The sequence below is a fragment of the Heterocephalus glaber genome, unplaced genomic scaffold (genome assembly GCF_053883595.1).
Source record: "Heterocephalus glaber isolate CG9 unplaced genomic scaffold, H.glaber_assembly_v1.0 deba00001452, whole genome shotgun sequence".
Taxonomy (NCBI): Eukaryota; Metazoa; Chordata; class Mammalia; order Rodentia; family Bathyergidae; genus Heterocephalus; species Heterocephalus glaber.
In genome coordinates, this window is record NW_028258302.1 from 4,882,265 (window position 1) to 4,894,463 (window position 12,199).

General features: G+C 41.9%; 1 protein-coding gene and 1 pseudogene across 16 annotated transcripts in view; one reads left to right on the forward strand and one right to left on the reverse strand.

Moving 5' to 3' along the window:
- The window catches only part of Macf1 (microtubule actin crosslinking factor 1), a 354,064-nt gene that overhangs the window by 312,201 nt on the left and 29,664 nt on the right, over window positions 1-12,199 (reverse strand). The window lies entirely within an intron of this gene.
- LOC101711544 (protein SET-like) lies at window positions 1,494-3,270 on the forward strand (annotated as a pseudogene).

Sequence of the window (12,199 nt, forward strand, 5' to 3'; positions counted from 1 at the left end):
TATCTCAAAATTTAAAAATGTTTAGGCCAGGGATGTAGCTCAGCAGTGCACTGCCTGCCTGGCAAGTGCAAGGCCCTGAGTTCAATTCCCAATACCAAAAAAACAAAGTGAAAAAAAAGGACCCCTCCACCACCACCCCAAAAAAAACCCTTAAAATTTAAAATTTTTTAGAAGGGCTAGGGATGTAGTTTAGTGCAAAGGGCCTGGGTTCAATCCCTGGTACTAAAGTAAGTAATAAACAAACAACAAACAAGTAAGACACTCCTGAAACATGAGGAGATATAAGCAACATGAAGTACAGGAGGTACAGGGAAAGTTCCAGGGTAAGCCTGGGAAAGACAAAAATGGGAAGAACGTACACTCACTCACACTTGAACAGTTGTGACCCTGACCAGTGGGACTAAACGGAGAAAAGAAAAACTAGAAAACTTTCTTTTTTCTTTGTAATTTCTACTTAAATTCATTATAATAAATAGCTATAATTTTGTAAAAATCATAGAGATAAACACAGTAGGCCTGTATTTCTTTCTCTTAAGTTCAAATTCTAGGACATTCTCTTTTAAAGTAACTAACAATGTCCCACATCTGACTAGGCCAAACCCACTAGTTAAAAAGTGCCAACTGACATCACACTCCCATTCTTATTCACAAACAATAAGGGCTCACAGCATGCAAGTAAAGGTCACTTCCCTGACCCTTTCAGTTGGCAAGATTCCAGAACTAGAAGATTTAGAGAAAAGGAGACTCGGGGCAGGAAAGGTATAATAACATGGTTAAGAGTTGGAGTTCTGAAGTCCAACAAAGCTAGATTTGAAAGCCTGCTCTACCATTAACTAGGTATGACCTTGGACAAATTGTTTCACTGACTGAGCCTCACTTTCTTCTTCCGTAAAATAAGGATAATGCTTTGTGGGGTTTTTATGAGAATTAAATAGAGTAATGTATACAAACTGATTAACACAGTCCCTGGCACACAGTAAAAACTCAACTAATAGGAGTTATTATTATTATTAACCCATTCGGCCCAGAAAACGGAGGCATCTCCTACCTGATCTACAAACCAAAGTCCATTTGAGATATTTCCTAAATGCTACCACAACCAAAGTTCAAATAGGACAAGAGGTGAACCTGAGTTTACCAAGGCAATCTTAGTAATAAGCTTCCTTCCTTTCTTTCCTTTCCTTCCTTCCTTCCTTTTTTGGTACCGGCAATCGAACTCAGGACCTTGCGCTTGCCAGGCAGGTGCCTCGCAGCTGAGCTACATCCCCAGCCCTGTAATAAGCTTTAAAAGACCAGCACAAGTAATTTTCATATACACACTTCTCTCCAGGCTAGAAAACAGCTAAACGATCTGTTAAAAATTGAATGTAGGAGGTGGAGGAGGCGGCTCGGGGAGAGCGAGCAGCGAGCCGAAGCGCGAGTGAGGGAGCTGAACCGCCCGCCCGCCTCCCCTCCGCTAGCAGGAGCCCCGGCCGGGCCGGCAGGGGCCCCCCGCCCCTCCCTGGTCGTCAGGCCGCGAGGGCAGAGCGAGCGAGAGCGCGAGGGGGAGGGCGAGCGAGCCGCGCCGGGAGGAGGCGGCCGGACCGAGCGGGCGCCCGCGCATGTGGCCTGAGGGAAGCGGCCTGCCCGCCCGGCCCCTTCGCCTTCCCTTCTCTCCCCCTCCCTGCTCCCCCGACCGCGCAGCGGCCAAAGTCAGTAAAAAAGAGCTCAACTCCAACCACGAGGGGGTCGACGAGACCTCAAAAAAGGAACAACAAGAAGCAATTGAACATATTGATGAAGTACAAAATGAAATAGACTCAATGAACAACCCAGTGAGGAGATATTGAAAGTAGAACAGAAATATAACAAACTCTGCCAACCATTTTTTCAGAAGAGGTCAGAACTGATCGCCAAAATCTCCAATTTTTGGGTAACAACATTTGTTAACCATCCACAAGTGTCTGCACCGCTTGGGGAGGAAGACGAAGAGGCATTGCATTATTTGACCAGAGTCGAAGTGACAGAATTTGAAGATATAAACTCAGGTTACAGAATAGATTTTTATTTTGATGAAAATCCTTACTTCGAAAATAAAGTTCTCTCCAAAGAATTTCATCTGAATGAGAGTGGTGATCCATCTTCAAAGTCCACTGAAATCAAATGGAAATCTGGAAAGGATTTGACCAAACGTTCAAGTCAAACAGAATAAAGCCAGTAGGAAGAGGCAGCATGAAGAACCCAAGAGCTTCTTTACGGTTTACCCATCATTCTGATGCAGGTGCAGAGGAGTTAGGAGAGGTCATCAAAGATGATATCTGGCCAAATCTCTTGCAGTACTACTTGGTTCCTGATATGGATGATGAGGAAGGGGAAGGAGAAGATGATGATGATGAAGAAGAAGAAGGATTGGAAGACACTGATAAAGAAGGGGATGAGGATGAAGGTGAAGATGAAGATGATGAAGGGGAAGAAGGAGAGGATGAAGGAGAAGATGACTAATTGAACACTGATGGATTCCAACCTTCTTTTTTTTCAAAAAATTTTCTCCAGTCCCTGGAAGCAAGTTGCAGTCTTTTTTCCCCCTCTTGTGCTCAGTCGCCCTGTTCTTGAAGTCTCTTCTCAAACACCATGGTTCTCGACTTACTTTGTGGGGAGATACCTTGAACAGAATACAATGGGAAAAGGGTCTCTACAACCTTCTGTCCTAAATTCACTTTGATCCCCTCCTGTCTCACACAAACTGTATGGAATCAACACCACCGTGCTCTGTGGGAAAAAAGAAAACCCTTCCACTCCCTTCACTCTGCGGGAAGCTGGAGAGCGCTTGGCCCCTGTGTAGTAGTGCATATAAGTCTAGCTCTTTTCCTCCTTTCTCTGTATATTGGGCTCAGAGGTTGCACTGTCTCTATGTGAATATGGACAGTTAGCATTTACCAACACGTACCTGTCTACTTTCTCATTTAATAAAAGAAAAAAAAAAACTTTAAAAAATTGGGTATAGAACGTCAGCAAAGGGTGGGTTTGAGATGCTTGGGTGGGTTAAGCGGGCATTTGACAACATGGCTTCTCCTTTGGCATGTTTAATTGTGATGTTAACAGACATCCTTGCAGTTTAAGATGACACTTTTAAAATAAAATCCTCTCCTAATGATGACTTGAGCCCTGCCACTTGATGGGAGAATCAGCAGAACCTGTAGGGTCTTATTTGGAATTGACATTCTCTATTGTAATTTTGCTGGTTTATTTTTAAATTCTTTTTTTGTTTTCTCTGGAAAGGAAAAGGTGATATGCAGTTTTAAGTGTTCAAAGTGAAAAAAAAAGTTCAAAGTGTACAAGTTGCTTTGTTACAATAAAACTACATGTGTATGCGAAAAGAAAAAAAAAAGAAATTGAATGTACTGTATCTCCAAAAGAGATACTGAAGTCCTAACTCCTAAAAACTACCACGATTTGCAAGCGCAAGGACCCGAGTTCAATTGTCGGTACACAAAAAACAAAAAAAACCCTACTACTGTAACTTTATTACTGTTTCTGAGGTGATGTCTTACTATGTTGCCCAGGATGGTCTCAAACTCCTAGGCTCCAGTGATCCTCGTGCCTCAGCCCCCCAAGTAGCTACAACAGGCCCATTTAGCTTGTGACTTTACTTTTAAAAAGGGTGTTTACGGGGGCAGGGGATGTACCTCAGTGGCACTGCACCTGCCTTCCAAGCACAAGATCCTGAGTTTGAGCCCCAGTCCGGGGGGTGGGGGGGTTACAAATAATCAAGATGAGGTCACTAGGGTAAGCCCTACCACAGTAAAACTGGTGTTCTTATATAAAGGGGACATTTAGACACAGATCCCTACTGCTGTTGTGAAACATAGAGAACGCATCATCTACAAGTCAAAAAATACCTGAGGCTACTGAAAGCAGAGAGAGGGAGGAACAGATTCTCCCTTATGGCCTTCAGAAGGAACGAAGTTTGCTAACAATGTGAATTCAGACTTCTCCCCTCCAGAACTGTAAACCAATAAATTTCTACTGAAGCCACCCAGTTTGTTTTACTCTATTATAGCAGCTCAGGCAATTATCATCTTTTAAAAAGAAAAAGAAAGGCATTTATCCTATTATAAACTATGTATTTTGAGAAGTAATTTTAATCTAAAAATAAAAGGGGGGTCATTTAAAAATGGCTACCTGGGCTGGGGATTTAGCTCAGTGGTTCCGCCAACTGCCTCGAAAGCACAAGGTCCTGAGTTTGATCCCCAGTACTAAAAAAAAAAAAAAATGGCTACCTGTATACTTCTCATCTCCTAAGAGTGCGGCCACCATTACAGTCAGTAGGACTAAGTGAGATTGTAAATTAAATCCTTTTAATCTAGTACATCTACTTTCCTAATCATCACCTGTATGAAAAAAAGGAAAGAGAACTTTTGGATACTGAGTATCCACTGAGTGCCAAAATACATAATATCTTACTCAAATCTCACAACATCCCCACAAGGTGCGACCTATTCTCCCCACTAATGGGAAAATCAATGTTTAGAATGGCTAAATAAGTCGCTCAAGGTCATATAGCCTGAAAGTGGCTGAGCCAGAATTTAAACCCCTTGTTCTTAATTATACCAGCCTGCTTGAAGAGTTTTTAAAAATTTATTTTTTGCAATGCTGGGAATCAAATCCAGGACCAAACAGGCAAGCACTCTACTATGGAGCTACATGCCACCCCGCTTCTTTTTTTAAGACAGGACTTCCCCAAGTTGCCCAGGATGGGCTCAAACTTCTGATCCTCCTGCTTCAGCCTCTCAAGTAGTTGGGATTACAGGTGTGCACCACCATCCACACCTTGAACAAGTAAATTTTTTTTTTTTTCAGTTTTTTAAGACAAGGTCTCACTATGTAGTCCCAGCTAGCCTTGAACTATGTATGTAGCCTCGGCTGGTCTCAAACTGACAGTTATCCTTCTGCCTCAGCCTCCCCAGTGCTAAGATTATAGGCACGAGTCACCAGACCCATTTTTGGGGTTTTTTTATTTTATTTTATTTTTGAGACAGGATCTCACTATGTAGTTCAGACTGGCCTCGAACTCACTATGTAGCCCAGGCTGGCCTCAAACTCTCATGGCAATCCTCCTGCCATAGCCTCCTAAGTACTAGTATTACAGGCACATACCACCAGCCAAGTTTGAGCAAGTAATTTTTGTTATTGTTGTTGTTGTTTTTTGGGGGGCTTGGTACCAGAGATCGAACTCGGGACCTTGCGCTTGTGAGGCAGGCAGCAGAACCACTGAGCTAAGTCCTCAGCTTGAGCAAGTAATTTAAATCAATTCCCTAGATAACAATTTTCTTTTGAACTTTTGATTAAAATTACTATGTATTAAATGAATCACTGACAAGACTAAAATCTCATCTAATCCATCCATTTTTAGAAGGAAAGAGACCTAAAAAAGGACAGTTATTTGATCAAGGTCACAAATTTGTGGCAAATCAGGTATCCAATCAGTTTCCTGATTTCCATTACATCATATAAATTTGAGATCAATAGCACATGAAAACAGAAAGCACAGTCACCAAGTAGCACACGTCTGTAATCCTAGCACTAAGGAGGCTCAGACAGTAGGATCACAAATTCAAGACCAGCCTGAACTACATAGTGAGTTCAAGGCCAGCCTGGACTACATAGTGAGGCCCTATCTCAAGAAAGAAAAAGAAATAAGAGAACGAAGGAAGGGAGGGAGAAAATAGCACAGATGCAGGAAACAGACTCCCTCAGTTCAAATCTCAGCTTTGTCACTACCTGGCTATGTGGCCATGAGTAAGTCACTGAATCTCTTCTATTCTGTTTCATCATCTGCAAATGGAGATAATGCTTTTTTCACATGGCTGCTCTAAGGATTGAATGGATTAACAGATGCATGAAGTACTTAAAATAGTGCCTGGCACATTAATAAAAGTGCTGTGTTAACTGCTGCTGCTGCCACAACCACTGTTAAATAATACTAAGCAAAACACAGAGCATAGATACACTGACTACAGCTTTATAAAACTGTAGACAAATGCGCTCATTCAGAGATAATGAATGAGAGAAGAAGCTATTTCTGTAAGTATGCCTAATTTGATTATTAGTAATAACATTCACTGAATATTTACTCAATGCCAGCCTCAGTGTTTGGTATGTTACAGACATTACTAAATTTCATTAAAAATAAGACACCATCAATTGCTATAAGTTCGCCCAGTATCTTATTTACTCTCCTCAATATCCCTATGAGTGGGCTGGGGATGTAGCTCAGTAGTGCAGCACTTGTCTAGCATCCACAAGGCCCTGGGTTCAGTCGCCAGCACCACCTAAAAAAATAAAATAAGTCCTATGAGGTAGAATTTTCTACTGTTCTACAAGTGAGAAACTGAGTCACAAAGAGGGTAAACAATATAACCAAGCCTATAAAGTTAATCAATGGCCAAACCAGGTTTCAATGCCAGGTCTGTTATACTCCTAAGACCTTTGTGCTTAACCACTTAATCACAAACTTGGTGTTTCTCATTTATTTTCCCAATACTGAGAACTGAACTTAGGGAATGCTAAGGATACACTCAGCTCCTTTTATTTGTGATCCTCTTGCCTCAGTTTCCCAAGTACTGGAATTACAACCACCACACCCAGTATGCTTCTCAAACTTTAATGTACACCAGGTGTGGTGGCACATATCTGTAATCCCAGCACTCAGGAGGCTAACGGAGGACTGCCACAAGTTCAAGGCCAGCATGGGCCACACAGTGAGACCCTGTCTCCAAAACAAAACAAAACAAACAACAACAAGCTTTAACGTGCACATATACATCTGGGAATCTTGCTGCAATGAAAATTAATTCCACTGGCCTGTGGTGGACCCTAAGGTTTCTTGTTTTAAAAAACAGTGCAAGCCAGAAAGATCCTGCTTTCTAACAAACTTGCAGAAGCTGCTGACCCTGAACCACTACTGAAGACCAAACTACTCTGCTTCACTTGGCAACTCCTCTTCTGTCTCCTGAATCTCCACACTCCTCCCAGGCCCCATCTTGGTAATCAGTTAATGGAAGGGGCCAGAATTCCCAGGTCCTTCCCTGGCCCTCTCAGCTTGGTCTTTAACTTCCTTCCTAAGGTAGGCAACAAAGCTACTAGCGAGGAAACTAACAAGGTTTCAAAACAAATGACTGCAGAATCTAAGGAGCCTTCTGTAAGGAAAAATAAAATCTGAACCTTATGTCTGGATGATTTGGGGTGACTCGCTGCCAAATGAAATGCTTCATCACCTCTCGGTCTTTTAAGGGCAAGTGAAGCTTCTGGAGTAAACTGGGTTATTTACTCCCATCATTTCTCTGAGGGTGATAGGTGTGACTTGCCTCTGCCCTCACTCTCCATTTAGGTTTCTGAGCAACACAGGTAATTATGATCTGCCTACTTACTACTGTACTCAAAACAGCTAGTTTCAATTGGGCTGTCTGTTCTCACTCTGCCTGTCCTACATCTCAGATGCTGCTTTTGCTGTGGTTTTGGTGCTTAAGAGCACTACCAAGCACACTCAGGAGTGGCTGCACGCTACTGTCTATACCTGTTCTGGAACTCTGGCTAAAGAGGAAGCCTAAAATATGAGTTATATAGAGTATAACCGAGGGAAGGTACTGTGCAGGTGCAGGATAGTGTCTCAAGAGCCCTACAGACTTCTCTACTACCACAGGCCCACTGCTCCATGAGGTTGTCTTATGGGAAACAGCTTCCACAACTCTACATGAGCTGTCTGACTTGCAAATCTTAAAGCAATTTAGGCCACAAATCCAAAAATTATTCTGTGCTTTAAGAGGGCCCATTGCCAAGTGAAGTTAATCATACTGGGTTCAGTCACTTATCAGCTGTGAGACCCTTAGGGAAGTCATTTAGGTTCAAGCCTCAATTTCATCTGTAAAATCTACCAGTATCACTGGAGTGTTACTGTTATAAAGAGCGTTAGTAAGGGCTCAATACAGATTCACCTCCTTCCTTTTCCTTCACCCATTCCTGCTCACAAGGATAAAGCCAAGACCCCAATACACATTAATGCCAAATCACATAAGCAACTGTGACTAAGCATGGTTTCATTAAAAAAAAAAAAAAAATCACTCACATCATGAAGAGATCTGGCTGTAGCACTACTAGTTATATGACCTTGAACAAGTTACTGTGACTCCTTCCCAGGCCTCTTTTCCTTACCAGGAACAAGAGTGACATGAACTGACCACGAGATAATAGCAGGAGTTCCAGGTGTAAGTTGAAATAGAATTACATTTCAAAGGGAAAAGTGAGTTTGTAAAATGGAGGTAAGGGGCTTGAGTTGTTCTAAAATTCTATGAGATGGAAGTTAGAAGATGGGTTAGGGAACCTTATTATATACATTACAATTCCCCATCTGATCACAGCATTTTGGTCTTAAACTCTGAATATACATCATATTTAATACACACAAAGCACTCAGCAGACAACCAAATCCTGCACATATTAGAGAGTCAGAGCTTTAAAAGGAACTCCTAAAGAACAGTTGGTTCAGTTTCCTGCCTTGGAGAATGAAGAATTAAACTATCCATGGCAGTGCCTGCCCAATATACTCCTCACAATCTAATCCTATAACCCTTAAGCTCACTGGAATTTCTTTTTTCTTTCTTTCTTTTTTCCCCCCCATTACCATGGATTGAACCTAGGGCCTTGTACATGCTAGACACTCTACCATTGAGCTACATTCCCATCCCTGGAACTTCTACTATTGTCTAATACAAGTTGAGCATTTCCTAATTCAAAAAGCCACAATCTGAAATGCTCCAAAATCTAAAATTCTTTGAGCACTGATATGATCTCACAAGTGAAAATTCTACATCTGACTGGTTGCAACCAAAATGCAGGTGCACTAGGCCAGGCATGTTAACACAACTGTAATCCCAGCACTGAGGAGGAGGCTGAGGCAAGGGGATCATCACAAATTCAAGGCCAGCCTGGACTACACAGTGAGACCCTGTCTCAAAAAATCAAAATAGATAAACAAAAATAAGTATTTTTTTTAAAACACAGGTGCACTAAAAATATTTTATAAGGCTGGGAGTGGTAGAATATGTACTTAGTACGTAAGACACTTTGAGTTCAATCTCTAGCACCAAAATAAATAATTTTTAAAATAAAAATATTATATAAAATTACATTCAGGCCATATAGTATATATGAAGCAAATAATGTTGGGTTTAGGTTTGGGTCCCATCCCCAAGATAACTCATTATGTAATACAAATAATCCCAAATCTGAAATCCAAAATACTTCTGGTCCCAAGCATTTAGGGTAAGGATCATATTCAACCTGTAGTATATTGTTTTGTTCTGTTGAGACAGGGTCTCACCATGTAGTTCAGAGTGGCCTTGAACTCAGTATGTAGCCCAGGCTGGCCTCAAACTCACGGCGATCCTCCTGACTCAGCCTCCCAAGTGGTGCTGGGATTACAGGCATGTGCCATCACACCCAGCCTCAACCTGTACTATATTCTGATTTTAGACATAATTTTGCAGGGTGAGCAATCATGTATACCAAATCTTTGTGCACAGCAATCGCTTAAACATTCCTCAAGTGCGTACACATGCTAGGCACTGTGTTCAGCAAGGCTAGAAAACAGTGAGCTTAATAGAGGAGCTAACCATCAACTAAGGAAGGAGAAAGATTAACCATATGGGAAGAGAGGGTCAGGAAAAGCTTCCTAACAATAACGCTATCTGAATTATGTTCAATACGGTAAACTGGAATGTGCTGGTAGATGAGGTTAACAGGTGAAAGAGGAATTCTAGGCAGAGAGAAAATCATGAACAAAGAAAACCACAGAGACATTCTCCCACCTAGCATGCTAACACAGCTGAACATAGCCCCATCCTGACAAAGAGAAAATGCATGGAAAATGAGGTTACAGAACCAGGCAGGGATTAAACCAACACAGATTTTTTATTCATGCTTGGACTTTATCATATAGGCAATAAAAACCAGTGAAGGGATTTTTAAACAGGGAATAGACATGATTAGTTTTGTATTTTTCCAGGATGCATGTGAAAAAAAGACTGATAAAGAAAAAGTGGAGGGCTGAGGATTTAGCTCAGTGGTTCTGACGCCTGCCTCGCAAGTGCAAGGTCCCAAGTTTGATCCCTTGTACCAAAAAAAAAAAAAAGAAAGAAAAAGTGGAGTCAGGCCAGTTAATAGTAACTATGCAGCAGTCCAATAATAGATGATAAGGGCTTGCACTCCTGTATTAGCAGTGGACTGAGCAGGAAAGATGACAGATGGAGAGATAGATAGGAGATAAAACTAATAGAACTTGGTGAAAGACTGGACTCTTGGGCAGTGTGAAGGTCAGGAAGAGACAGAAAACCTGGGCTTCTGGCTTAGACCACTAGATGGATGGGGAAGGCATTCATTGAGGTGGGAACATAGGAGAACAAGCAGGTCCAGAGAGAGTCAACGATGCTCATTTTGGACACACCAAGTTTGTGATGTTCATGGACTACCTCCTGGAAAAACTCCTCTGTAAAAGGTGCTAGAAGTTGCTAGACATACTAAGAAATATAACAACTACCACCCTTTACAATGTGGCTCAATTCGTGAAGTGTATCATATGTATCCTGTTTAACACAATTGAGACCTTCAAAGAGATCACAATTAAGTTGGGCTATTCTATGCATATGAGGTTAAATAACAAAAGCATAAGAAATGCTGTAATGGGGCCGGAGACTTAGCTCAGTGGTTCTGCTGCCTGCCTCACAAGCGGAAGGTCCTGAGTTCAATCCCTGGTATCCGCCCCCCAAAAAAAGAAACGCTGTAAGGTGGTTTCTGTTTATGATGAATTGCAAGAAAAACACTTGTTATATTTAAAGACCATAATCAAATCACCACTCAGCACTCCAATCTCTCGAACTTTTATTTAACTTTCCATATTATCACCGGCATATTTGTTGAAGGTATTATACATCTTTACAAATCAGAAAATGAGATACAATCAACAAGTGGGAATCTAATGCTCCCTCTGTCTCTCACCTGCAGGAAAGGTGGAGGGGGATTTCCAGTCACTGACAGTTCCCTATTCCTAATAAAGGCAGTACTACATGGATGCTGTTACTATACAATTAACAGTAATAAAATCAATAAAAACAATGAACCAATCCTCTGAGAGATGTGAGGATCTCAAAGCACCACAGCTAGACTAGTCTGCTCCCTCTTTTACATTTGACAAACTAAGCAGCAACAGCCAGAACAGGTCCATTGTTCTTGCTTTGTAGAAGTGGCTCAGGCCAGGCCAGACCAGCTTCTTCCCAACCAACACTGACCCAGTGTCCAGGCTGAGGTGGCCTTGGCTGCTGCTTAGTTAGTGGTGTTTGTAAGCACACAAGTGTTTGTAATAGGTCTGGGACGAATGTCCTCATGTTACAAAGATAACTGTACAGAGGAGCCAAACCTTCCAGGTGCTCTCCCCACAGGAAACTGGAGCCTGCATCTTCAGCCACAGGTCACCACAGAGTGAGGGCCCCAATTGGATCCTTTCCTGGATCCTTTCCTGGCCATTGGAAAAGATAACATGGTGAAACGGTCCCACAGGACCAAGGACATTAGAGAGACACTGCCTGACACCAAAGGGCCATGGGTGCCAGCTCCTGCCATAATCCTGTCTCTGTCAGTTCCTTCCCCCCTTTGACTCAGTCTCAGTAAGATACGATTTTGCCAGGCATAATGGTGCATGCCTATAATCCCAGCATGCAGGAGGCTGAGGCAGGAGGAGCGCTGTAAATTTGAGGCCAACTGGGTCTACACAGTGAGGCCAAGGCCAGCCTAAACTACACAACAAGACTTTGTCAAAAAAAAAAAAGATAGCTACCTGAGGAATAACCATCCATTATTTGTCATTACTATATGTTGTAAACCCTTAGAAGGCAGAGTTTATGACTCTACTTATTTACTTATAACAAACTACAATCAAAGTTTCTTTATATAAGCATTTTTGTTAACAGTGATGACGGTGATTCTAGAGAATTTATAAATGCAAAATAGCAGACCCTAAATAGGCCATCTACTACAAAATACACACACACACACACACACACACGCACACACACACACAAACACACACCCCCTTACAGGACAGAGACAAAAAATGCACAAAGTAAGTCAAACAAGAAACTGGAACAAAATCAAAGATCCTCCAAATTAG